The following is a 4,423-nucleotide window of genomic DNA, read 5'->3' on the forward strand; positions in this document are numbered from 1 at the left end:
GGATTCTACACAGTTTGTGAAGGCAATTTGTCAGAATTTTGGGACTGAGCTTGGTTCAACTGAGTAGCCATCTGCCCCATCTGATTTGTCAGACTCTGAATGGAGGCTCTTATCTCTTGCTGAAATTGCATATTCTGGATGGTCATTTGCCTTACTAACTCTTCTAAGGAAGGTTAAGGAGGAGCCTCAGTTGCTTGTTGTCTTTGTTGTGACTGATGTTGTTGTTGCTGCTGTATTGGAGGAGGAACATATGGCTTGCTTGGACCAGCAACATTCTGGAAAGGAGGGGCAGGCTGTTGTTGTTGTGGATGACTTGCCCATCTCAGATTTGGATGATTTCTCCAACCTGGATTGTATCTGTTGCTTGAAAGATCATATTTATTCTGTTGTTGTTGGTTTTGCTGCTGAGGGGGTCTATTATAAATGTTTGCAACATAAGCTTCAAGTTGCTCATTGACTCCAGATTGCTGCAAAGAAGGACAAAGATTTGTATGGTGATCTGTAGAAGAACATAGACCACTGACTCTTGCAACAGGTGCAGATTTCTGATTCATGGCAAGTTGAGTTACTAGGTTGACCAAGGCATCAAGTTTTCCTCATGCTTTTTATTTTCAGTAGATGAAGATGAATCTGTGGCCACCTCTTGGACTCCTCTAAGGACAATAGCATCATTTCTTGCACTGAATTGTTGGGAGTTGGAAGTCATCTTCTCAATCAAATTCCTAGCCTCAGCAGGGGTCATATCACCAAGAGCTCCACCAATGGCAGCATCAATCATACTCTTCTCCATGTTGCTAAGTCCCTCATAGAAATATTGAAGAAGGAGTTGCTCAGAAATCTGGTGGTGAGGACAGCTTGCACACAATTTCTTGAATCTTTCCCAATACTCATACAAGCTATCTCCACTAAGTTGCCTGATGCCTGAAATGTCTTTTCTGATGACAGTGGTCCTAGATGCAGGGAGGAATTTCTCCAAGAACACCCTTTTAAGGTCATCCTAGCTGAAAATGGACCTAGGAGCAAGGTAGTATAGCCAATCTTTTGCCACTTCCTCCAGAGAATGAGGAAAAGCCTTTAGAAAGATATGATCTTCTTAGACATCAGGGGGCTTCATGGTGGAACAAACAATATGGAACTCCTTAAGATGCTTATGAGGATCTGCACCTGCAAGACCATGAAACTTGGGCAGCAAATGTATTAGTCCAGTCTTGAGAACATATGGAACACCCTCATCAGGATATTGAATGCACAAGCTTTCATAAGTGAAATCAGGTGCAGTCATCTCCCTAAGAGTCCTCTCACAAGGTGGAGGTTGAGCCATGTTCTTAGTATAAAAATTAGTAATTGAATGCTCAAAATCATAATATTCAGAATCACCAGTAACAGAATACTTAGAATGCTCAAAATGTTCAAAATGCACAGAATGACCAGGATGCACACTATGCCTAACTAATCTATGAAAGGTTCTATCTATTTCAGGATCAAAGGGTTGTAAATCACCTGGATTGCCCCTAGTCATGCACTATATGCAGCAAATAATGTGTTTCTCAACAAGCACCTAACAAGGGGGTAAAACTACAACTATAGTCAAACGATATCCAAATGAGCTAAAATTCTGTGAGCAACACCCTAAAATCATGAAAAGATAGCAAAAAAATTTCAAACAAAAATTCAAAGTCTAACTATGAAAATTGCCTAAGAACAGTTTAGAAAAATAGGACAATAATACTTAAAAAAAACCTAGTAAACAGCTGATTTTTTGAGTTTGGGAGACCCTAACCAGCTAAAGCGGGTTGCCACAGTATGGGAAATTTTTTTCTACCCCAAATGCATATATAATAATAGTCATTCTGATACCCAAAACAAAAGTTATGACCATTTTAAGTTTTGCTAAAAACAAGTTCCCAAAATTTTTGTCTCTCTCAAATTCAACCACACCAAGTGCTCCTGGTATTTTTCACACAAAATATGGATCAAAAGAAACTACCACACAAAAAATCAGCCAAAAATAACAACTCTAACTATCAAAACAAAAATCGCTAATTAAATTGCAAAATCAATCGCTAATCACTGTTCACAGCAAACACAAAACTGAATCAGTCGCTAGTCAGTCGCTAATTACTGTTCAAAGCAAAACACAAAACTGAAACAGTCGCTAAACAGGGGACGCTACTGAAATGCAAAACAGAACGCTACACAAAACAAAACAACACACACTCACAACCTAAACGACAGAGCGACACAAAAAAAAAAAACTAAACACTATTATGAACCTTTCGACCACTGCTCCCCAGCAACAGCGCCAAATTTGATCGAGGCCATACCCGAATTAAATAAACATTAAAAATATAGTATCTAGGAAGTGATCCTAGGTCGTCTCCCAACGAGCAATGATCAACCAAACGTTCATAATAGATAGTAATAAAACAGTAACGAATTGCGGGGTTGTTTGTTTTTGTAGATTAAACAGCAAGAAAATTTGAATTTGAAAATAACAAAATTAAAACATGTTGTTTCCCCTTGATTCACAAGCAAGTCTCTTATCCTAGGTTACGAGGATTTATCCCTAACCAGTTCAACCACTTAATCCAACCCTAAATTAAATTACTAACTGAAAATTAACATAAGGTTGTCATTATGTGATTAAGCAACACATACACCAATTAATCATGAACGAAACTGATCATTAAGCATGAACATAAATTAAGCATAGAGACAATTAATCAAGCACTAAGCATGCATGGATTAATAGCAACAAATACAGAGTAATTGGTAAATAGGAAAAACTGATCAGAATTCAATAGTAATAACAAAACCTCAAAGAGAGTTGTGCTTGATCCTCAAGAGAAAACAACGTTGGAGACTTAGCCTTCCATTAATCAACAGAAAACAAAATTGTAGATTGAAACAGAAACGAAATTGTAGAAAATGAATTTTATTCTACATGAACAGTGTGCATGAACAGTAATAAAAACTGGAATTGGAAAACCCTAAAATTATTGTCCTTCCCGAAAAACTCTCTAAACTAAAACCCTAGTGCTGTTATATAGGTCCTCAGCCCCAAAGCTTACAAATCTATTTTAAGTTCAAGCCCATAAACGAAATAAAATAAAATCTGGACAAGATAAAATAAGATTGGATGAAATAAAATATGGACGAAATAAAATCTTGATGAAATAAAATCTGGATAAGATAAGATTGGATAAAATAAAATTCTCTGCTATCTTCAAGTCCAAGCCCAATTCCAGATTCAAGCCTAATCACTTATAATTCTCCTGAAATTAAATTAAAAACACAAAATTAGTCAAGAAGGCCCAAATGATAAAATTGCATAATTAATTTGACAATTAAGGCTAATCAGTAATTAAAATGGTGACAAAAAGGGTTAAGAAATAGGAGAAAATAATGATACATCAGAAGCCCAAGAAAGTGAACCCTTGGTCAACCACTGGCCTGAAATATCACATGTCATGGGATTCAAGTCAAATTTGTTAATTTAGTCTAATCTATTACAAATTACAAGCCAAACGAACTAATACTCAACTTCTTTTTTTATTTTTTTAAAATAAAATTACTTCATAACCATATCAATAACATAATAATTAAAATATATATTACACACCTGTATAAAATCATTAATTATTATATTCTAGCATATTATATATATATATATATATATATATATATATATATATATATATATATATACATATATATACATCAATATAAATATTTTGTGCGATAATATAATATTGAATTAGTTGTTAAACACCAATTTGAGATATTAAAATATATTCAAGTTTTATTTCCCATAATCAAATTTAGAATAACTTTTTAGAAGCTCAAATCTCTAATTACTAACTTAACAAGTAGCTCAAGAAAAACTTAAAAAGTAATTATCCAAATAAATGCATTTCTTTAATTAGTTTTCGAATAATGAAATTTATATTTCGTGTTTAAGTTATGAGAATACTAATTGTTATACAATCAAATTGCTTCATATTACAATATTAAGATGGCTTAATTTGGTGAGAACATTTTTTATTTTTCATTTTTATAAATATTAATTTGTGAAAATATTATATTACTTAACTGCTCATATTTTAGTTTAAAATTACATAATTTATTTTAAAAATTTAGTTTAATTTTTAAATGCTTACCTTTTGAATTTGTTATTGTTTATTAATTATTATATTTTCAATTAAAATATAATTAATAACTCAATATATGATTTTTTAAAAATATATAAATAATTTAAAAAATAGTTTATATTAATATCGGTTATTTTAAAACCGATGTTGTAAGTGCTTAACGACATTCGTTTTCAAATAACCGATGTTAACAACTCCAGTTAGTGCGATATTAACATCGAGAATTCGAAAACTGATGTCGTTAAGCACTTCAAGGGGTAAGATTTAACATT

The 4,423-nt window shown here is 33.0% G+C and overlaps 1 non-coding gene across 1 annotated transcript; it reads left to right on the plus strand.

The window, feature by feature from the left end:
* Positions 1 to 836: 836 nt before the first annotated feature.
* Positions 837 to 943, plus strand: LOC112998010 (small nucleolar RNA R71). Its single transcript, XR_003263057.1, has one exon. It is a non-coding gene; the product is annotated as a small nucleolar RNA R71 (small nucleolar RNA).
* The last annotated feature ends 3,480 nt before the right edge of the window (positions 944 to 4,423 follow it).

Source organism: Glycine max, chromosome 9, assembly GCF_000004515.6.
Source record: "Glycine max cultivar Williams 82 chromosome 9, Glycine_max_v4.0, whole genome shotgun sequence".
Classification (NCBI taxonomy): Eukaryota; Viridiplantae; Streptophyta; class Magnoliopsida; order Fabales; family Fabaceae; genus Glycine; species Glycine max.